The sequence below is a fragment of the Taeniopygia guttata genome, chromosome 7 (assembly GCF_048771995.1).
Source record: "Taeniopygia guttata chromosome 7, bTaeGut7.mat, whole genome shotgun sequence".
Lineage (NCBI taxonomy): Eukaryota > Metazoa > Chordata > Aves > Passeriformes > Estrildidae > Taeniopygia > Taeniopygia guttata.
In genome coordinates, this window is record NC_133032.1 from 17,827,222 (window position 1) to 17,852,055 (window position 24,834).

The window sequence follows — 24,834 nt, forward strand, 5'->3', positions numbered from 1 at the left end:
GTAGGCTTTTTTTTCCCGACAGTTTAATATTAGTGACACAGTTTATGTCCTCTGCAAAAACAATAATGGAGGATAAGGTGACATAAATTATTTGCAAATCGTTTGACATATGCAGGGCATTGTCCTTGCAATAATCACCATCAGTCTGTCAGTTTAAGATATGAACCGTGCCACTGCCATTTTATATCATTGTGTTAAGCTTTCACATGTTGTAATTTTACAGATTTGTTCTTTGGAGAACGCTGCAACACAAATCAAATTGTATTATGTTCAGTTATATGCTGTGTGCAGCACCTCCCTGCAATTAGGGGTGGGGGGAGATGAGGAGCAAGCAAACAGTCCTAGATAAGAGGCAGCTCCTGAAAAGTTTGGATATTTCCTAGATACCATTACTCAACTTTCATGGTCATTATTCAGAGCAAGAAGAATTATTTAAATTCATGCTAACATCAGTTGCTGGCTGCATGAACAAAGTGAGCCCTGGAAAGCACCATACTGACAGATTAATTTAAAACACCCTTGTCTGTTTTGTTTTGCTATAACAGTCAGGCACAACATTTGATTCTTATGAATAATGTGGGCTTTTCTAAAGTAAATAAAATGATTTCAACTCACAAAAGATCCCTTTGAGATGCGGTAGGTACTGGTAGTGTTAACTCTGCTTTCCACAGACGTGCAGAATGATTCTGGAATAGCAATGACCTCAGCATTGTCTCTCTTATCCCTGGCAAATTAATTCCTGCAGTATAGTTTAAAAAAAGACCTAAAGCTGACCACTTATTTTTAGTCTTTTGTTTTTTAAATTTGAACTGCAGATTACTGTGGGAGTTCACAAGTGTATTCCAAACACATTCAGTGCCAGACACCTTTGATTAACCATTTGAGAACTCTAAGTGTGCTTAACTGGTAAAAGACTCAGTGGGAAATACTGTAATATACATTCTGGAGTATCACATTTCAGTGATTTTTTTTACTATATTTAAAATGGAGAAATGTGATTTGTTTTCTCCTGGGAAAATTCCCCACATTCAGTTGTCAGCAGAACAGAATCTTTCTGCTTCCAGTGAGCCCTTAAAGCAGAAAGATTTATTGCACTTACACCCTTGAAAGAACATATCTTTTTCTTTGAAGGCAGCCATTATCACCATCCCATTTTATATCTTTTCTGATAAGTGCAGGCAGTAAAGCAGATAAACTCCTTGCATACCAATTAAAGACACATGCACACTAAGACACTGTATACTATCAGAGATGCTCAGAGTAATATTCTTCCTAGCACAGTAGATATATCTAAGGAGTTTGACTTTTATTATTCTCAGCTTTGCACCTCTGACATTTCTAAAACCATGGAGGAAATTAATGAATTCTCACTCAAGGCTCCATTGTCTAATCTTGCACCAGTGCTCATGAATTATGGAAAATGACATATCAACTGATGACGTACAATAGGCTATTTTAAAACTACCCTTTTTAACATAACCTGGACCATGAAAAGTTCATCACTGAATTTCATGCAGTCACCTGACAAAACATTGGTCTCATGTTAATTACTACTTTAATTGATACTTTGCCTCACTTCCTAGCATCCAAAACACTTTGTTATATGCACAGAACATATGAAAACCAGACCGATGAACCTCAGGAAACCTCTTTTTTTTTTTCCCCTAACACTCAGGTAAGGATGCTGAACCTGCAGCCCTAACTCTTGGCAACCTGCCTTGGAGTTTTCTGTTTTGAATATCCATAGGGAAACAAGGGCTCAATAATACTTTAAAGTTCTTAAGCACAACCTCCTCAACCTATCTATGTAATTGCTGCTTCTTCAAGTGCCTTTCCCCAGGCAAAGAGAAAGGCCCTGCTCCCTCTGAGCAGTGAGACTCAGGGGATGTGTGTGAGGAGACTCTTCCCCCCAGCTGGGACCACTGGAACACCGAGCTGTGAGGACTGGGAGCAGCTGCCAGCCCCAGGGCTGACTGGCAATGTGGCACTTGGCACTCAGAAGCCACCCTGTCCCTTGTGCCCTTGGCTAGGGCATGTCCCCCAGCTTTCTGTCCCAGTGGAGTGGGAGCCACTCCATTGGGATTCTTTCCAAATAACTGAAAGCCCCCAAACATTTCCACAGACAGACAATGCCAGCAGTGCCAGTCTGCCCCGAGGAATGGTTTGGGCAGCCCTGCAGGGTTCGAAAGCCATCAGCAAGCGACTGCCCCACGCTCCTCCTACAGCTGGGACTGCTGTGAGCTCCAGGCTGCTCCCCAAGTGCCACACAACCAAGGAGCCCCACACACTCAGCTTCCTTCTCCTTCTGTGCTTCAGTTTAGATTTATATTTACATATATTTACTCAGGACAATTTTGTTGGATCAAAAACAATCTGTTGGCATTATTACCGGTGAACTTATTTTTACCTCTCCAAGAATCTCACCCAGGGTTTTCCCTGAAGAACAGTGTCTCAGCACAATGACTTCCTTGTGCACAGTGGCTAGACACCAGTTTTCTGTCAGGGTTTCCTTTAGATAAGAAACTATGGAAAGCAATACATCTCATTCAAAAGATCTGAAAGAGCTGAAGATACAGAAAGCACTAATCAGTAATTAATACAAATAAAAGAAACAATCTTTCATGTATGGGGTAATAATAACACTTAGGAGTTTGTTCTAATCCATCTTTTTGTCAAATGAAGCACCAGGGAATTTGTCTGCAACAATCAGTATTTTCAGAGTTTCTGCTTTGATTTGCAATAGGGGGTTTAAGTCCTGTGTTAACACAGGGCTCAGAATAAATAATCAAAGAGAATGGTTTTAAAATCAATAATAAAGGCTTTAATATGCAGAGGACTTCTGCTATACTTTTATACTCTGCTTACAAGTCAATTTTCCAAATTAAGAAGACCTCTTTTCACTTTATATAGAAATTGCAAAAATATGACAATATCCCATTGTATAAACCCTGACAGTGCCCTTGCTTCCATATTAAACCACTGAGAACAGCTGGAATAAAGGACTTCTACCCTTTCTCTCCAGAGAAACAGTGTCTTCCAGAACATCAGACAGTCTTGAAATTCTTTAAATAGCCCTGTATTCGTTATATTTAATGACAATTACACAAGTGACTGCAAATATGATTCATTACTCTGCAGCAGAAGTAATACCTGTAATAGACTATGCATTGCGCTAACCCAAAATAGCTGCTGAAGAACAGTTTTTGCTGAACTACTCCATGGATAGATTTAAAAATTATTACAATCTTATATAAAAAGAACAGATTATCCTGCCGTGTAATTATTTAGCACTACTCCAAAATCTTCATGTAAACTAAATTTCAAATGTGGACAGCCATAAGGAATTAGGAGGTTTTAGGAATGATTTGTCTGGGACTTGCCAGGAGTTATAAAGCCCTATTTTAAATGAAACCATTTGCATTCGATATTGGGTCACCCTTCAGCTCCATTATTGCAAGCAGTCTTCAAATTAAAAAACAAGAAAAAGACAGAGAGAAAAAGAGAAGTTTAAAAGCAATTTTTCCTACTGGGTAATGTGAGTTGAAATCAGGTATTTTCAATCCTGCTAGACCTGAGGACACAGCTCCAGCTCCCTCCCCAATCTGGAGTAATGCAGAAAGCATAACCCTGCTGAGGACAGCACAATCCCAGGGTCTGCAAGCCCATCTTTAACAGAATGGTGCTGCCCTGCTATTGATTTTGATGCCTACACTGTGCCAAACATCAGGGCTTCACTGCAGGATTTCCTTTCTAGGAAGCCTGGAAGCGATCTCAAAAGATGTGTCCACTTCCCTGCATGAAGACATGGCTGTTTCACCTGTGCACTGTCACTGTCCTCCCAGGAATGATTGTCACAGGCCTGCATTCAGCTTCTGCAGTCACCCTCAGCATCCCAAGCAGACTTTCCAAGCAGGATGTTTGACACAGCCAGATCCATGCCCTTGCCCTCAAGGCAGGCAGGAAGTAGATTTGGAAAAAATCTGAGTCTCACTCCCTCCCTCTCACTGATGTCAACTGCAGTTTATCTGTGAACTTCAGAGAGCCCCAGAATTTCATCTGTATAGTTGAGGATTTCTGCAAGCCAGGCAGCCAGGTACGCTCTGGAGGGAAACTCAGCCGTACCAGCTTTCAACAGGAGCCACAGAAATACCCCATTGCCTTCACATAGATGATACATGTGCAGTAATCTTTCTGTTTCTCTTTTATTCCTTCTTGTAGCAGATGCTCTGTGCAACCTTCCAGACACCAGCTGCTGCCAAAGAGGAAGGCAGGGACGCCTGAGCTGCGCTCACTATGAAATTATCCAGGTGGGTGCTCTCAGCTCAGCTTTGAAATTTTTATAATTTTTTCAGCTTCCTGTCAAAGTGCTGTCCCTGCTTGCTTGATTAGAGCAATAACAATTTAAACCAAACCTCACAACACACAATAGCTGTTGCCACTGCTGAAAAACCTCACTGAGGCGCTCTCAGAGAAATCCCAGTGCCCCAGCTCACTACGCATCTCTCTATTCTAGCTTGTAAAATGGCATTCGGCAATACTGGTATATAATCTAAAACCCATCATAAGTAATAATTAAAGATTAAATCAGATTAATTCCAGGCTTGTTTGCCCTTGATAATAATACTATTAATTCTCCAGAGGCAAAAATAAGATAATCTCATGAACACAAAGCACAAATAAAGTCCATAAAATGCAGAGGAAATATTTCCAATATTAATTTTGTAATATGGAGTATCGGTTTTGCAATACAGTGGTGACATAAAATATGCAGCATCAACAGAAGAAAATGGATGGACTGCCAAAGCTGTTTCTCCTTAAAATGCACAGTGCTCCAGAGCAGTTGGGCTTGGTGCTGAGATGAGACTGCCTACACAGGCATTTTCAAAGGGCTCTTTCAAGGCTGATGTGCCACTCTCATCTCTGACATGTGATCAAAATTAAGAAAACCACGAAAACCCAGCCAGGCTGTGGGACAGTCTCAGAGAGGAGGGCTATAAGAATATGTTTGTGGTCTCCTGGGGTGTTGCCATGCTTGCTGCTTTCATGTCAGCTCTGTTTATAGGCAGCTATATGTTCATGCCAGGCAGTGATGGCCATGTGATTTGAGGGCGATGAGGCACTGGAACAGTTTGCCCAGGGAAACTATGGATGCCTCATTCCTGGAAGTGTTCAAGGCCACTTGTGGGTGGGGCTTTGAGCAACCTGGTCTAATGGAAGGTGCTCCTGCCTGTGGCAAAGGGCTGGAACTGATTTTTAAGGTCCCTTTTGATCCAAACCATTGTGTGATACAAATCTTTTGGGAAAGTGAGCCTGCCTGGGGGTTATTGTGGACTCTAAGTAAAGGAAGATGCGCGACTGAGTTGAGGTGACTCAAGGGAGCTGAGAGCACAGCAATCTCCACAAGAGCTATGAAGGAGGGCAGATTCATCTGATTGATGGCATGATGTTTGAATTAATGGCCAGGAAAAGAGTTGTTCTGGTGCTCTCACTCTCAGGCTGCTTCACGGAACTTTAGCTGTGCTATCTGCTCAAGTGTGGAGCAAAAGCAACACGCTCCTCAACACACAGCCAGCAAGGCAGGAGCACAGCTGGGGCAGCAAACCTTTCCTGGATCAATTTTACAAGGCTGAGTACTTGATACATAAGGAATGTTCAATCAGTTCAAATAGAAATACTTTGCAAGGAGCAGCCCGCTAGTCAAACCAACACTGCTCTAACTTTTGAAACATGTTTTTTATTTTTTTTAATTTGCAATGTAGGCAGCAGAGACAAAGCAAAGCAGAGCACAGTATGAATTGCAGCACCAAGAAACTTTGGCTCCTGTCTTTGTGTCTCCTGGTTTCTGAGGCTGGAAAAAACTCACTAATTAAATCCTTGTAGCTCCTGGGAGGAAAGGGATGGGGAATGATTGCTATCAAATAGCAATGATCCAGCATGTGTTTGACACGTGGGAAAACCTGGTTCCAGCCCTTGGTGCTGGGGGGCACTGTTTTTGGGGTGGGGGGAGTGTGTGTGGGGGTGTGTCTTAATTCTTGAGAAAACACTGTCATGCTATTCTTGGTGCATGTAAGAAATCTGGCCTCTTTCAGGTTTTCAGTAACCTTACAAAACTGGAGCAAGTTCCAGAGCTAAAATTAAATTCACAAGCTCTAGCAGGCTTGCAGGCTGGGACAAACTTGCAAGCAACAACCTGCTTCCAACATCCCATTTGCATGTAATGCTTACATTTCTAAGCATTTCAGGATTACAACAGACTGCTAGCTAAATGGAACTAGCTCCACACTAGAATCTGCCCTACATGCCTCATGTCATCTCTCACCAGGTTTGCTTTGTGGCAAACGTCTCTGCTCTTGACACATTTCCACCAGTAAGTGAAAAAAGTCTCAGAAAAGACAAAAAAAAAAAAAAAAAAAAAAAAAAGATAAGAAAAATTACAAGCCAACGTAGTCCTGGTTTCCAATTTCTGACCCCAGTGGTCACCTCCTACTAGCAGCTCTGAAGCTGTGACTCTGTTGGTCCCTCTTTGCTTCAGCTATCTGGAAATTCAGATTACAAACTCCTTGGTCACACATCTCTTAGGAAATTCTCCCTAGAGAATAAATGCATTTCCACATTTTCCCATGAAGAAACAGCCACTTAGACAATAAACTACTCATTGAGATCTTGTTTCCAGGAGTTCAGTCAATAGTCATTTAAAGTGGATTTGTGAGAGCTGATACAAATACCTACACTGAGCAACCAAATCACATTATATTTGTGTGATCAAGATAACCTGTATTAAATTGTTAGCAGACATTTAAATATTTAAACTAGTAGTAGATCACACAAAGAATAAGAAAAGATAGTTTAATCAGATGGCCCAGTTGTACTGAATGTTCCTGTGGTGTTTCTAATTATATGTGAATGGAAAAGCATTGAGGTACTAAATAGTTTTTTACTTTTAGTAATCATAGGCATCACAGGCTTAGGAGTCAGGGATTTGTGTGGCCCAGACCAATAGATAATCTGTTGGACTGTGAAACACACAGAGAATCTCGACTGCAAAGCAGCTTCTCAAGCCCATGGCATATATCTTACTGTTATGGATAATTGCAGAAACATATAATGTTAAAGCAATTGTTTTGCTCATGTTTAAGGGAATGCAAGTAACTTGACTAAGGTACTCCTTGCATGTCTAGTCAAATTTGGCAAAATGTTCAAAGTACACTTTTTAAAATTAGCTTTAAATTCCATGGAAGTTACTTAAAATTAGGCATACAACATAGTGCTCTGCTAGTTGAAGGTGATACATAATTTTGAATACTATTTATACAGGACTAAGCCATAAGCAGTATGATAACATGCTCGTCAGTTATGAAAATAAAAATTATTAAAAATACCCAATTATTGTAACAAGTACATCTTTTTCTTAAAGCATAGACTTTTCTAAGTAATTTATAGTTTTTATAAAATGCAGCTACACCATTGGGTCTGGGTCCCATGGCCACTGTGCAGGAGATGCTCATTTGTGAACAAGAGATTATGTTTTTACCAGGCTCTGTGAGTGACTAGAGGAGTGGCATTTGCAGAGATTGCATTACCACAGAGTACTGAAGCTCCAAGCTCAAATAAACTGGTTTACTTTACTGGAAAAGAAATGGGTCTTACTGGTTTACTTGGAGTTTGTTTTTACCCTGCTGTTGGAGGCTTTGCTGACTACGATAGATTTTTTTTTCACAAAAATAGGAACAGACACAGTAGCAAAATAGCAGCACAAGTACCTTCACAACTTCCCTGGGACAATGTATGGAAAGGTTTTTCAGCATTTTGTTTAATTTTTTTGAACAGGAACAAACCAACCCCTTCTTCACTCAACTCATTATCAGAAATTGATAAACATATTTATTAGATTAAGAAAATAATTTTAATTATTTTCTTAATCAAATCCCAGCCATTCTGATTAGATTTTAAAAGACTAGAAACAGTTCAAACAATGCTCTCATAATTACAAATCACAGGTGATTTTAGCCCTTCCAACACCTATATAAGAAAAGCAGAAATAAGATGATATATATCTTTTCTATTAAAAACAGTATCGGAACGCTTTAGTTTCACGATGGTCATTTCTGAAATGTCCCATCTTAAGAACTTCTGAGAAGAATCCAGAACTACTTAACACATTTGCAAATATTTAATAAAAAACCTTCTCTGTTTTTATAGTGTGGCTTTACTGAGACTTATCAAGCACTCCTACTTATTTGTGGGCCAAAGTTATTACAATCAGCTTAAAGAGAGTTTGTGTGTACATGCATATTTGTACACAGACTCAGAGGAGTCCACACAGGTGTTAATAGACTGGAATAGCAAGAAGGAAAGACAATGAACTCTCCTCAGAAGAAAGAGGGAAATATATTGGAATTGTAAATATGTAATGTGCTACAGAAGGTATTTCCCACTTTGCTGATTCATTCTCAGTAAATGGTAAAATTAGCTTTGATATCACTACTCAAAACCTGTGTGGTATTATAGCTAAATGCTACTTCATCACTGCTACTTAATCTGGTTTTATAAAATGAACTTTTACTGGAGTATTCAAACAATCTATTGGAATAAATATTGATTTTGTTTTTCCATGAACACAAATGCCTTCCCATCAAGCGGGAACATCACGTTACAGTGAAGAAATATTTAAAACTCTTTATTTACAACCCCACATATCTAAACAGCCAGCATTAGGACATGGAATTTATTTTCTCTATTCCAATTTAAGCCTTTTCCCTCTCTTTTTATATGTCATGGCTCCAGGGCTCTTCACAGCAAGGCTCTGAAGAGTCAGAATCAAATCATAGTGTGCAGTCAGTATATTCAGAGGTCTTGTTCCTATTAAATCTGACTTAAGAGAAGGGTCCAAGTGCAGAGCTGTGTTTTGATCATCTTCCTCTTTCAGCTGGTACTCCAGGACCATCTGAGAGTCCCTACAATCACCACATATTCCCTGATTTACACTGTTAATGTCCATAGCGATACAGGGCTGGTGCTGACCCGCTTTTCATTCCCAGACACCCTTATTACATGCTCCCCTGGCTACAAATAAATTCCTGCATACTTTCAAGCAATCTAGGGCTGATTTATTCAGTGCACCTGCATGAGACTTGAGGGAACATGCTGCACCGCCCAGAGCCTCCCAGGCGCAAACATTCCCTCCCAGACTTCTTGGTCATGACCCTGATCCTTCTCTCTCAGCTCTGCATTGCATATCTGAAATGCTTCTCAGGGAAACGTGTCCAAAGGGTGTTGGTGGAGCAGTGGGGAGATGGGAGCAGGACGCCTGGGCTGGATCTGGTGACATCTGCTGCCGTTTGCGTTGCCTGACCCTTGGTGCGCTCTCCCGGCCACGGGAAGTGCCATGGCTTTCACAGCACATCAGGAGATGGAAACTGGGATACAAATTCAGAAAGAAGGCATGGAACTGGCAGCTTGGGAGAGAAGCAGCAGTATAGCAGGCATTATGGTTTTCTGAAATGAAAGCTGGTGTTTCCATGACACCTTCAAAAAAGTAGAAGTGTCCTGGAAATCTTACAGGTCCAGCATCTGGATCTTTCTTTCCTACATTAGGATTTTTGTCTGGATGAGTCAGAGAGGAATTCCTCTTGAATTACACAGAAAACCAGATAAAATGAGAGGCCAATGATCTCCCTGTACAGATAACACTTCAGCTAATGTACACGTGCACAAGGGCACTGCTCCAAAGAAGGAAGCAAGAGGATCTGTCAGGCCTTCTTTGGATAACCTAGATTAATTTGAGGACTAATCATATCAGTGTTTGCTCCACAAGGCTCTGTGTATTTCAGGCACGGTCCTAGTCTCCAATTCTTTAAACAAGGAAACACTTACTTCCTAAGATTCTGAGGTCAATTTTGGTCCCCTTCTGACACCTCAAATCCTCTCAATGTGCCGGCTGCTGCTAAGCTAAATGGTGGTATGAGGTAATTTATTTGGGATCAGGGTTAAAGTGTTAACGAGAATACCACATTTCGCTGAAGCTCTGCAGAACTGAGAGCAGCATTCTCAGCTGAGAGAAAGAAAAAACCAAATTCTCAGCACATACTGGAGCCAAGAAGCATATGGAGCCATTTTAGTCCATGGTTGCATAGCTTCTTCTCAGGTTTCAGTGGAGTAAATCTGAAGGGCAGTTTGAATCCTAACATATGTGCAGGAAGTCCCTGCATTCAGGATTACTATAAAAGTAGGTTAATTGGAGCCCTTCTCCAGTGAGGTGCTGAGAGCCCTCAGCTCTGCTTGGAGTTTAGAGCACTGGTATGTTTAGCACCTTGAAGGATTAGGCTTCTAAATGTTTCTTCTGCTGATAGCACACTTGCTAGGAGGATTGATTTGACAAGGGTAGCAATGTATGGCCATTAAATTGTTTGCAGATTTGACCTATCTGTCCATAATAAGAAATAATACCTGAAGTGCCATAACTCTGTCAAACATTTGAAAGGAATACTTGTTTTAAGATTGAATGCATTATGTAATCTCATAATGTCAGATTAGGACATAAAACTATGGAACATGACACAGAGCAGCATTACAAGACATACTAGGTCAGAAACTGTATAAACAATTTCTTCTGGACCTCTCACATGTTATCAGTTTGAGAAGTGACTATGATGCATTTCAAATTTCTTCTGGCAGCTGGAGACAAAATGATGTGGCAAAAAAGTGACTGGAAATATCATCCAGGGGCTCTTGAAAAATAATTTTTCTATTGCAAAACAGCACAGACCTGCAGATTTTGTCCTGATGTGAGAGAACCTATGGGGAAAATAGGAAGAGAGAAAGAAGAGCAGAACAATGAAAATCAAGGCAAAGTAGCAGAGCTTAGTCCTGTCTGCCAGTAGCTGAACCATAGTTCCCAGTTAACAGCCCCAAACCAATCAATAACAAAATATAAAAATGTAAAATATAAATGTAAAAATCTGTTGCCTATAACCAGTACAAGGCCTTAAGAGTATCTAACACATGCTTATGACTTCATAAGCACCACTTTTCTCCATTAGGATTTATTTTTATTATATGCTATTTTACTGGGTATGAGACTACCTAGGCAAGAAAAATAGCTTTCACTTTGAAAGATGCATTTGGTTTATTTTAAGGATGAAGAACTTTGGAATTTGGGGAAATATAAAAGCAAAATAAATTCCCACAAACTAAATCTAAAATTGAGACAGCAGAGCTGAGAGGAGAAAAGAAAATAAACCAGCAATTAAATGAACAGTGATCATTTTTTCTGAGAGTCAAAATAAAGAAAAAATATTTTAACTTTCCTTAAGTGACAACTAGTAGAAAAATAGGTAGCAGTTAAAAAAGTAACACTGACTATGCTAGGCTGGTGAACATCAGTAGGCATTGCTTTTTCTGTGATTTTTCTTTTATGTTTAATCTTCACAATTTTTATGACTTTATTCAATTCGAAGTGTATATAAATGTACGTGTGTATATAAAAGTACATATGAATGTCACATGCAGCATTTTTGTGAATTAAAATTCAATCAGGCAGAAGCATATGGTGGGCACCTTTAGTAACATCTGCCTTGGCCAATACAGAATTACAGCCAGAAATCAGTGATTGAAAAAGTAATAATTTTCACTCTCACACCTCACCTCCACCAACACACACTGCTGAGAGCAGAAGAGGGGTTACAATGAAGCTGTACCAGGGTGCAGACCAGCTTCCACTCAGCTGTTTTTCCCTCTGCAAAACAGCGTGTGGTGAAGGGACTACAGCCCTCCAAAAGACCTCAGAAATGAAGAGTTCAGGCCTGTCAAAGCAGCACTAGTGTGATACCCCTTCTTGAAGGAAACTGGAGTACAGCAGCAAAGTGGCACCTGGACACTGTCTGTGTGGTCCTGACATGATGCTGTGCCTTGGGGAAAGGGTGACAGAAGATGGATGCCAAGATATGGCTCTGATGGGGACCAGCTGAGCAGACTCTGGGGTTTTGTCTTGCTTGCCTTGGCACAGCTAGTGCCAAGCTGGTCCTGCACCCTGGGAGCCAGAGTTTTAGTGAGAAATGTGCAAGTGCTGCTCTGCTTGGCACAGCGGATTTTGAACGAGTTTGTCTCTGTGAGCCATGCAGACAAGTGAAGCGTGGCGCACACCACACATGAAGAGGGCAGGGGCTGTGAGCTCTCTGTGCTGCTCTGCTCTCAGCACAGCTCTCAGCCCTGGCTGCCCTTGCCCCAGCAGGCTGTGCCCTGTTCTTGGCACAGGTGGCACCTCGCAGCTGGACTTTGCTTCTGCCGCAGGATGAGCTGCCGACAGCGTCCCTGCGAGCCTGGGAGCTGCACTTGTCCCAAGGACAGGTGATGCCTTCCCCCTTCCCTGCTCCGTGTCTCCCCATGCAGGAACTGTGCAGGCAGGGCTGGTGGGGAGCTGGGACCAAGCTGTGCTGAGCAGCCTCAGCCCTGGTAGCAGCCTGTGCAGGACACGCCACTCACCACAAATGCCGGTGGTCAGTGACGAGTCCCCATGGATGGCTGCTCTCTGAAACCTGTCAGCCAGCACCTCCACATTAGCAGATGCTAACTGGGTCAGCATTATGTTGCATTAGATGTAATAATGCTTTGTTCACTCCTTTTTCTTGCTAATAACTAGCTGCTTCTTTACATCCCTTCTGGTCAGCCCTGTCTGTCAAATGACAAGTCTGTCAAAATATACATTATTCAAAAATGGACCTGTTGCCAGCTCTGTGAGGCTGGGGGATGGATTCCTGTATCATATCACTCTTCCCTTCCATACATCTCAATTTCCTGCTTTCTGCATGATTAATGCACATTTACTTCCCTCTACATAATGTAGACAGCAAAGAATGAATTATGCTTCTTCATTACATTAACAGGTAACATGTCTTTCCATACCTATATATACTAATCACTGCTTTCTTGTGCCTTATGTTTGTAAATAAACTAGATAGAAAGAGTAAATACAGAATAATGGCATGTTATGCTCCTGTAATGTAATAGAAATCGGAGAGAGGCAAGAAGGCTTTTCTCTTACTACAGAGTTAATTTAGTAAATTTCCATAACTTTAAAGTCACCAGTATCCTCATAACTCTGACATTTGACCTTTGATGTTGAGCTTCAGTAGTTTTTACTAAATTCAAGGAAAAGAAGATAGACCTTTGTTGCAGTTGGTAAAAAATGGACACAAGGGACTGAAAATAACTAATCTATACATTAGAATGTAGACTACAAGATATTGTTCACATATGGTTAATCTCTGCCAAAACTTAATACTAGATAAGCTAATATTGGCACTCTCAGACTGACTGCAGTATTGTATCTATAAATAACAATATGATGCAGACTTGAACACATTAATAGCTTGAAAACAGGGAGCAATAGCAGATGCTATAAAATACACAGAATCAATTCTGTTTGGACATTTATTGTATTAGTACTATTTTCGATTTATTTAGCAGCAAAGTGCTTTTATTACTGACTAGTGCCTATGTATGAATGAGAATGTATCTGGGTGTTGTACATGTGCATATTAGCTGTTCTACCTGGCTTAAAAATTCCCTAAGAGGACACACCTATCAGCAGCATATAATATGCCATACAGGCAGAATACAAGAGAATACTGATGCCACGGGTCCAGTCATAATTTAGCTAGAGGCAATAAAAGTAAATTAGCTAAATTATTAGCCAAACACAATCTGATTGGAAAAATTTGCACTATCAGTTGGTCCTTGAGAAATGTCACGGGATGTTTAACTAGAAGTAAGAGACCAGCTGTTGGTAGTTGTTTGTCTTTTTTTCCTCTCTTACTTCACAGAGTTTCCAGAAGGTTATGTAGAAAGAAAATCAATTAAATAAAAATGGACAATGATAAAGAAGTCAAGAGAGCAATTTTAAAATCAATACATTTCTTCAAAAGAAGCTCTCAAGATGGTTGCAGAATATGGAACAGAAGCCTGACATACCAAGCAGATACAATGTCAAGAACCAAAAAAGATCCCAAAATACTTTCATGTTTATCAGAAAGGATGGCACGGAAAGATTTGTAATAACCCAAGGTCAATCAAACCCAATCCTCTACTGCCTACCCTGACTCCTGGATAAAAGTTTCAGACACCAGGCCATGTCTTTAAATGGAAAATGTTTGTGTTTGAAGAACCCAGCACTTCAAGAGCCATCCAAGAATGAACTTTTGTGGTAGCAAACATCAGCAGAAATATCACCAACGTCTGCTCTAAATACGAGACACAATTATTCAATTTTCAAATAAACACGTCATACACATACCAACCCCCACCAAACCCTACATTTAAACAATAAAACTCTGCCAAAGCAAAATATTCCATTATGCATGTAATTTTCTCTCCAAGAAGAGGACTGAAGAAAGGACAGACCACATGTGAAATGTTAGTAGTCATCAATGATGCACTTTGGTTGGTTTGCTGCACTTTTGATTGGCTCTCAATGTGGCAAGGACAGTAAAAGAGCCTATATAGACTAGTGAAGAAATCAAGAAAGAAAACAAATGAACAAATGAACATCTTAATGCTTGCTTTCAAGCTGATGGGCAACTTTATGAAACCATCACAGACCAAAATAACATAAACAGTGATATAAAACTATTTTACTTGAAAACTAATTGGCAGAAAAGGGTCTTAAAAAAATGAACAGTGAATAGATACACTTATTTTTGTTTTAGTGTTGCCTCTAAATTTGCAAACTGTAAAACACAGCCCTGAAATATCTTGACCTCTTCTTCTGTGTCAGATTAAGGCAGAATTAAATGTGAATCAAGTAGTCAGGCAGAGTACTTAAGGTAAAAAATTCTTAGCCGTATTCACTACTCATTTCAAAAACATGTTTGTTTTACTGCAAATTCATGATTATGAAGACATAGTAGAAAAGATGACTTTAAAGAAATTCCTTTTTGTTTTTTTTGGTGCAAAACATCTGTGTAGTGATACCATGAAAAGCACGACGCGTGCAAACACAACTCGGAGTAACTGGCTCTTCTGTCAGCACTGAAAGCACTGATGTCATTTAGTATTTGTGGTAAGCCCCAAATATTCCTCTTGCAGCAAAACATTTGTTGTCTACTTCCTATGGAATTTCTGAGCAGGAATCAGGTCCAGCTATATCATGTTCTATCTCTTCCCTTAAATAAGGTTTTCTTTTTTGAATTCTTCAGTATCAAATGCACTCAAGTTCACATGTGTACTTAAATATTTGGAAGTCCTACCTCTTTCCAAAACCAGACTCGTTGACTTTTCTTTTAGCTATTACTATTTGCAGATTTCTCATCCATGCTCATGTTGATGAAACAAAACAAAGTTTTAATCTTCCCTTTAACCAATACAGTATCTTCATTAAGTTAGTCATAAAAAATTTGTAATGACTTTTTAAAATTAAATTTTTATTTGGCTGTAAGGTGTACTTCTAGATCATTAACACCGAATCTTTAATACAGTCCCTATGCTTTTAGAAGTTGACATCTCAGCAACGTGACATGTTTTGCCACAGGTTGTGGCCAAATTCTATAGTCATTGATGCCTTTTCAGGGCTACCTAAAAACAGAGACTAGACAAAATGAAGGGGATTCAAAGCAGCTACATTTATTGAAGGGCCTTGAGGTGTATTTCAGGCAGACAAACCCCTCCCAAGGGCTACACCCAAAATGGACAATGGGTCATGGGTTTTCACACTTTCGTAAGTTTGGTATATTGGGGGTGAATCTTCCAATTACAGCTACAGGTAATGAAGTAATTTACCCCAAGTTTGCTCCCCACCACAATTCACTTTTGTTTACATTCCTTGGAGCCTGGGACAGTGAAGTGTCCTTGCTGCCCAGTAGCTAACACTCTATATGGAGTTTAGAGTTATACACAAAAAAATTATAAGATTACAAATATATGAAAAACATAAAAGCTAAAATCCTAAGGCCTCATCATTCCAGAGAGAGCACTGGTGATACTGAATATCCAGTTCTCCTGTGGTTCATTCCCTGGGAACTCAGCTGTGTGCTACTGCATAGGCATCAATAAGCACATTAATCTGGCACCATCATTAATAGGAACAGACTTGAGGATTCCAGGACAACACTAAATCTCCTAAAATATTTTCCATAAAATACAATGATTTCTGAAGTTAATTTTGTATAAAGTCATCTCTTTTTTTTAAGCTGCTGTCTGAATGCCAGATGTTTGTTATCTGGTCATGCCAGCAATGATGTCTGGGATCAGCAAAACTCTAACAAAGCCTCACAGAACTTAAGCAAAAAAAAAAACAAACAAACCCAAAAAACCCCAAAGACCAAATGAGTGTTATATTTCAACATTTACATTTCAACTTATACGTTGTAGATATTTGAAAGTAATATTTCCATGTAGACCTGTGACTTGTAAATAAGAAAACTGAAAACCCGACAAAAGGAAACAGAACAAATAATCATTTCCTTCAACAAGTTAAATTTCACTCTGTGAAATTAGTTGACTTTCAAAGTTTACTGCAGGGGAATCATGTAAGTTTGGAGGGTTTATCTCAAGAAACAATTAGGAAAATGGGTATGAAAAATGTAAGGGGGCTAGTGGAATGCATGGGCACAGAGAGCATTGCCTAGTTTCCTTAAGGAAATTTCTTTGAAAGGGGGAACTACCACCACCTCCACCTAAGATTACTTTTTGTCCTGACTGATTATTTACTGAAAGGGACTAAGCGAGAATGTGTGTGGATAGAAGGACAAAATAGTCTTCACAACACATTACAAAGAGCTCTGCACCAGCTTGGGCAGGGAAAAAACGAGAAGGCAATACAGAAAGATGCTGGTTTTCTCGAGGTACAGTGGGAGCATTGCCCTACTGACACACGTAGTCTTTAGACTGGAGAATATTTCAAACCACACAGACACATGAATGGAGATTACGCAGATGTCTAAGAGCAGTAGCTCAGCTCCAGAGCATCTTCTTCTCTCTGGTACTTCAAACACACAGGGTTTCTGTCACAATGACCTCTGAAGAATAAGAAAAGAACTAGATCAAGTAGAAAAGACAAATGACTGTGTGGCTACTTTAAAAATATTTCTTTTGGAGTCAGCACAGTGTTACCTCACACGGCTAGGGATCATTTGCTCCTGCAGACTTAAGGTCAATTGCCTTACCAGAATGCATTCAGGGCCCTGCCATACAGACTGTCCTGGAACAAACACTTTTCCTTATTTTGTAGCTTTTACTAAGGTGATTATTGCTACACAAGTTTCTAAAATTTATGATATGGGCTACCTTGAACAACAATTGATGATTATGACTGAATGAGTAGACAGAGGTACATTATAAAGTCTCCCACAGTTTCTCAGACTATGAAAATATAGAATTAGCCTCCTGTAGGAGGAAGGCTCAAACACATCTCACTGCGGATGTAACTTTGCTAACAGCCACAGGCAGATCCTCACTAGTATGGTTCTTGTGACATGGTGATCTGACTAATATCTGAAGACACTTTACATGCTGGCTGCATTGATAGAGAGCAGGAAGTGTAACCTTTGACCAGAGAGTAATAACAGTGTGAGCTTTTCTGCAAACAAAACCTAGAGGAATTAATGTCCAGTATCAGTCACAGAGTGCATTTAGGACTCTCTATAAATCTAACTGAAGCATTTAATGAAATTATCATCTTCCTGTGTAATTTGAAACAGATGTAAGAGTTTTGCCAAAACAAAAAGGATGTTTCAACTCCCAGAGCACTAGGGTTAGAACCAACAGAGTGTATGATACTGAAGGGTAGGGGGCTTTCACAGGCTCTGAGCTGGTATCTCAAACTCATATGTGGGACTTCAGTGTCTGGAAGAGCCACCTCTGGATGGTCTCTCAGCACCAACATGCTGAACTGAGGCCACTTGCCTTCAATCATTTGGAAGTACTGGGGAGAGCAGGCTTATGTTGTCTTTAAAAAAGAAACTATCATAAATTTTCCATTTTGTGTGTCTTTTTGTTTTCACGCTCCAATGATATATCACAGTTCACACATCAGAAGATTTTTCTGCTGTATGAAAAGTTCAGACTCAGTTTCCTCTAGCTCTTACTCATCTGAATGATTAAAAATCTCTCTGCTCCATTTCCCAACAGAGTCTCTCCAAGAAGCATCAGAGCAGGATTGCATCTGAATACTGTGGCATAGTCAATGGCTACTACTGCAAATAGGAGTGGCTGGTCTTTTTTTCCCCACTGTATGTTCTAGTACTAGGCAAATCTATAAAAACTATCTCATAAAAAATCAGCTTGCAGGCTCAAGTACATAAATATTAGTAAATAAGAGACAGACCAACAAACACATTATAAATAGTTTTCTATTAACTAATTAAAGATGGCTTATTCTACTAAAGTGTTTGGTGTCAGCTTGGTTGTTTCTTTCTTCATTTGAGGAAGATAAATTTAGCTTATTTTCTAACCTAAATTTCATCATGATAATAAATTTTAATTTTCATTTTCTATTTAATCTGCTTTTATAATGACTTTTTAAATCATCATATCTGAGCTCCCCTAATGTGAAGCTTTTTTATGACCTTGCTGAAAATCTCTTTCTGAAGTCAGAACCTCTGTGTGAGCAGGTTTTACATGCTTTGGCAGTGACAGAATTATTCTTTCATAGTCTATAGAAGCTCTTAAGCTGCCTTCATCCTCATAGCATCTAAACTCCACTGAGTAGCACATTAACTGACAAGACTAACATCCATCATCTCTGCCTCACTCTCTTCTCTTGAAGAAGTGTGCATATAGGGCAGTGTATGGTTTGGGTGGGGTTTGCACCGTTGTATTTTTAAATGTCCTGCCTCTAGCTATGCACCTTGGAAAATTTCTCCTGTCACATACAGCAGAGGCTACAGAGAAGTTTCTTAAGGTCTTTCACTCCTGCCATTATTTACACTTGTGTCTCCAGTCAGTCTCTATCTTGTCCAGAAATGAAGTTTATAATGACAAACGTTCTAGTACAAGTGTTAAAAATGGGCCCCTTCATTCAGAGCATTTTATACTGATGAATCTTCTGCATCTACAGTAGAAAGTGCTTTCCAAATGTAAGATTAATTTTGTATTGTGTCCAAAGTATTCATAACACTTTTAGCAATTTCTCCTTACAAATATAGATGATGGTAAAAATACACCCAGCTGAAGCTTCACCAGTGAGTAAAAGCTGCTGTTAAAGACCATCTTTAATTTTCTGGCTTACTTGTGGTTTTACTCATTTAGCTTGATATTCTAGGAACATCCTCAAGCTAAAGGGATGATAATACTGATGATAATGGAGCAGTCCAGTTTGAGGGTACTCAGCCTTGAAGAGCTGCAGTCACTCTGTTATTCAGAGATGTCATGAAAACAAAATCTAATTGCAGATGAATATCTTGGCAGTGTAATTGTGTCAACTTCAAAAACCCTGTAGAGGTAGCACTCCCTTACCACACTTATAAAATGGATTAGGAAAGCTGTATAACTATCCATCCATGATATGATTATCCTGTGATTGTATCCCCTTATCTCACTCATGGTTTTAACTTCTAGGGCACTCCTCCTCAATCCTGGCTCGCTGCCTCTCTTCCTCAGGGAGAGGAGCTGCCAAGTCCTCTGGCACTCTGTAACCCTTGTGGCAAGATACAGCATCATATCAAACTGCAGACAGACCCACTTCAGTGTGCCATCAAATATACAGATGATAAAATGCTCCTGGACCACAGGAGTTCTCATCTAATCTAATATGGTCCGTGTTAATCACAGTCCCATGAAATACCAACTAATTTGATTTTTTTTACCAGTTGTGGTGCATTCATAAACCTTCTGTTCTTAAACTCTGGGGACTTCTTGAAGAACGCAGACAAATTTTGACATTATTTTGTAGCTCCATTAAAACAGGATTCAAGGATATAAGGCATAAAACCCATGAGAATACCAAGAGAACCCAAAATATACTACTTTAAAGAAAAATTCATTATCTCTGAAAGGCTAGAGTTGTGATTTTTGAACTCTTAGTTTTGGTATTGCTGATGTTGCCAAGTATGAACTAGTCCATGCTGACAGAGCAATAAGGAGAACTTGAACTGGAAATTGTCATACATCTCAGCTTTCCCTGCTTTGTCTGGAGCAGGTCAGCTTTCCTCTCCTTATTGCACAAGAGATCCCCATTAATTATTCCCCTCACTCTTGTCACAAACACACTGGTACCATTTCCTGTTGGGTTTCACCCTCCACCTCCCCGTGCAATTAGCAAAGGGGTTTTTATTCATGCTCCAGTTTCTTCCCACTGCTTCTGCTCCCTGCCCACCTCTCACAGCTCCTTCCCTTTCTTCTGCTGTCTGACTTTGCCCCGTCCCTCACTCTCGATGTCAACCCTCCTCCCACACCTTCTGTGCTCTCCCTCCCCTGCGTTTTGCTTCCCTGTCACTCCAGCGGCAGAAATCAAAACAGCACCCGTGTCCCTGGTGGGATTTCAGAGCTCCGGAGCCGCCTCAGCTGAGTGGGGCTGCGGGCAGGGCAGGGACGGGCGGGACGGACGGGACGGGAGGGACAGGCGGGACAGGAGGGACAGGAGGGACACGAGGGACACGAGGGACACGAGGGACACGAGGGACAGGCTGCCAGCGGCAGGGAGGCGGCAGGGCGGCAGGGCCTGCCCGCTGCGGCACCGGGCACGTTCCACAGCCCAGCTCCGCCAACACGAGCTGCCGCCGCCTCTGGGGCCCGCCCCACGGCCATCCCTTTGTCCGTGATGTGGGAGCTCCCAGCTGCACTCCTGTGTCCTGTTCACTCTGCCCCTGGGAATCTCTGCCACAGGTGCATTTCCAAAACTTCAGCCTTCTCTTTTGTAAAGAGATTGCATTATGGTGAACAGCCTTGGTGCGCAGCAGCAAAAACACACATTCTTGAGAATGTATCCCACTGTGGGGAATACTGACTGGATGTTTCACTGGAATGAAGACCCTGCACTGCAGCTCACCATCCCAAAAGCCACACACCCCACAGGCTGCTGGCAGTTTGTGCACTGACTCACCTGTATTGATCTTGATGGTGTTTCAAGCCCATTCAGTACGATCCTGAGCTGTCATTCCCAATCACACACAGTCTTCCCATAACCCCAATCAAGGAACCTTCCTAATGACCCACTAGAGCAAAGACACATCAGGAAAAGGGAAAATTAGTCAAAGTAACCAAATTTTACTTTTATAGCTTTGTTCCACTAGATGTATACAGAACTGAACCAGCCTTAATTAAGCCTCTACTAAGCAGCCCTTCTATAAAGTCTCCTCTCATATAAAGAAGAGGAGAATGTGTTCTGGCCAATACCAAATGTTAATCTGTAATTTTTGCTGTCACAGAAAATCCTTGATACAGAGTGCTGGGAATCTGGCATTCAGTGAGTTATGATCTATATTCATCTTACCTATAATTTTCAGTGGAATTGTCTGTTCTTACGTAATCTGCAGGGAATCCAACCAGGAAAAACATCAGAATTGATTCTCATAGAGGCCAATACCAGCAAATGACTTTAACTCCTCTTAAAGTAACTTTGAGTTGCTTGACCAGATTTTCTGGAGACCAACGCACAACCATTATGGCCAAGATCAACCCTAGGTGAGTAATCCTTCAGAACTGAACCCTGAAACAAGCAAGGTAACCTGTTATGGTGTTTCTGGATCAGTGTGAAAAGGAAAATGTAAATATCACTATCTAATTCCATGCATTTCTGAAGAGGAAATTCTCCTACCTGGAAAGTCTGTGAGAACCAGGGAAACTCAACAGAGGTCTTGCATTCTCACCATCCTAGCTATTGTCAGTATAAGCAGGTTTTCTTTTTGCCTAGCTCAGGTCTTTCATATGACCTTCCTATGTTTGGGTAAAAAAAGTGCCTCAGTTGCATGGCAAGCCTTGCAGAAATATGCTCTGAATGGCATTTTTTAACTCTCTGCAAAGATCTACATGACACAAGAGGGCTTAAACTTCCCCTTTGCAAAAATCCAATAGACTGTTTATTTTTAGCATAAAATCTGGTGACTTTTTAGGACATGTATCTTGGTACAGCCACATTACAAAAACGTTACCTTTTTTTTTTTTGGTTTTTTTTTTTTTTATTTTGATGTATTTCCTGTACAGATTACCAAGTTAATGTTAAGAGGCAAAACTTCCTACCTTCTTTGGGCATACAGGGGAGTCTGGAACTGACAGTGTGTTTTCTGTCAGAGGATTTTCTCTTTATCAAATCCTATTATGTCCAAGTCTTAGGATATCTTAAGACCAGGGAGAATTTCATACTCAGCAGCCTGATACATATGGTCATCTGTCTTCAGCCCAGTGCGAGAGATGACAGAGTTTCTCCAGCATCACTGTAGTGATTATATTCCTGCTTTGGCCCAGAAGCAGCATGTTGTTACCTCAAGATGCAGAGGAGACCTGATCACTAACCTACATTCTTAATACATTTCATTATCTTTCTTCCTTGAAACCTACAGTCCTGGGAAGGTAACTTACTTTCTGCAGACAAAAATGCAGCATTGCACTAACTGGAAATTAGATAGTCACTAGATGTACCAATGCTGTGATGTATCAACACTGTGAGGTCTCTATGGGGATATGGCACAAATGGACAAAGGAAGAGATCTCTGACACCATTTAAAGCTCATTCAAAATATCATGTCAACCTACAATACCCACACTTTATCAAATGGATATTTTAAGATGAAGTCCTGAATGCTGATTATGCTGGCAATGTTGATGGGCTTGCTCTCACTGTGCAGTCCTGTTCTGCTTTGACTGGAAAAATATTTTAGGCTGAGTTCATCCTCACTGTCTCTAGTGAAATTAACATTAAAGCTAGAGCCTATTCTTGGCCTATTTGTTTTGATTCTCATTTTAAAAAATAGAGTGCATTTTAGAGATAACTGCTTCCCCTATAAGACATAGCCTGATAATGAAAACATCATTAATCTATAGTATGGAGACAGATAGATCTGTGACAAAATGCCTTGTAAATGGCTCTAACAGAGTAATATCGACTGATTCTGCCAATACTTAGTCAGGAATTTGTTACAATATCACAGAATCATGGAACAGTTCAAGTTGGAGGGACCTCTGGGACACCATCTGATCCAGCCTCATACTCATAACAGGTCCAACTAGATGGGTTTGCTCAGGGCCTTGTCTTGTCAAGATTTGTCTGCCTCCAAGGAAGGAGACTTTGCCTCTCTGAGCCTCTACTCCAGCGTTTAACCACCCTCACGATGAATTTTTTTGTTTTTACAGCTAGCAAAATTCTCATTCATCACAACTTGCATTTGTTGCCTTTTGGTCATATCACTGCGTGCTTCTGAGAAGAGTCTGTCTTCTCCACAGTCTCTGATTGTCCTAGGCAGCAATAACACCCCCTCTCCCTGTTCTTTCCTTAAGGCTAAAGGAAACCCTCAGCCTCTACTCTTGTACCTCAGGTGCTCCAGAGGCCACCCTGGTGGGCTCTGCTGGGCTCATTCCAGCATGCCAACATCCAGAACACCCAGAACACGAGGCACCCACCCTGATGCAGTGGGAACAATCACTGCTCTTGTGCACGTGGCTAAAATCTTGCTATGAAGGCAACAGTACGTTGTTGGCCTTACTTAGCACAAAAACACACTGCTGTCTGCTTTTCAGCTTCTTGTCAGCTGGGATCTTCAGACCTTTCTTTTTGCAGCCCTGCTCCCCTGTCCGGTCCCTGTGGTGGCCTGGGACTATTTTGTCCTACTTGCAAGGAGTTGCTGGTGCCTGCACTGAAACCCTGAGGTCCCTGCCAGCCCCAGCTTCAGCCCAGGTCCCCGAGGAGAGCATCCCTGTGAACATAGTGAAGAGCTCTCCCTACATTCACACAGTTATTTATCTTGCCAGATCAGTCAGGCTTTTGCAGATCAGAATGGCTGTTCTTGTCTTTCAAAGAGGTTGTCCTTGAAGATAAAATATTAATGTCAATTACATATATATGTATGTATTTTGAACACTGCTTAGGAGCGTACACTCAATTTATCATATTTAAAGAGTTAAGAATTGGAAGAATTACTCTAAGGAAGGTTTTACTTTGGCGTGCCTGGTCCTGTCTACTAGTTTCTCATTCAGAAAACAGAGAAGCAGCACAAACAAAATCAATGCAAGCTTGTCACCAAAACCTGCAGATTCATACTGTCTTGGGCAAAGGCAGTTTCTTTTGGGGATGTTTCAGCAACATTGCAGGTGCTGACAGCCACCTGGAAAAGAGAATTATTGTATAAGCTTTGAACAGTATGAATTGCAATGGGAATGAATTGCAACAAGAATGAATTGCAAATCATCAGGTCTTCTCCACAAAAGGGAGACTACAGAGATAAGATTAGTTGAATGACTGGACAGCACACTACATCCAAATGCAGTTGGAATGTATATTTTTTTCTTTTTAATCACTCATCTCTCAGGTCTGGCTTTCCTTTGTGTTGAGACTTCTTAATTAAAAAGCAGATATTGGCCTGAATGTAATATTTTAGGGAATAATTTTTACAGAAAATTGATTATATGGCACTACAAATAGACTTCCATGAAACAAAGATGTGTTTAGGAAGTGATTCATGATCAGTGTGAAAATGCAGTTAATGCATTTGGGCTACTCTGGGCCACCTAGGGAGCACCTGTTGCTTTATTAGAATAGAGTACACTTAAAAGAAGTTATTTCTGTTATGAATTACATTACTTTTGATGGTGATAAAAATCATAGATGGCTTCAAAAACGTCTGTGTGAATTTTTCACTATCTACACTCTGAACAAGTTGCCTTTTAGGCAGAACCATGACTGTGACAAGCTCG

At 40.5% G+C, this 24,834-nt stretch overlaps 1 long non-coding RNA gene across 1 annotated transcript; it reads left to right on the forward strand.

Annotated features, from left to right (window-relative positions):
• Positions 1-16,290, forward strand: LOC140684566 (uncharacterized). The gene is made up of 3 exons (XR_012056997.1): positions 1-4,093; positions 4,219-4,307; positions 13,821-16,290. It is a non-coding gene; the product is annotated as an uncharacterized lncRNA (long non-coding RNA).
• Positions 16,291-24,834: the final 8,544 nt, after the last annotated feature.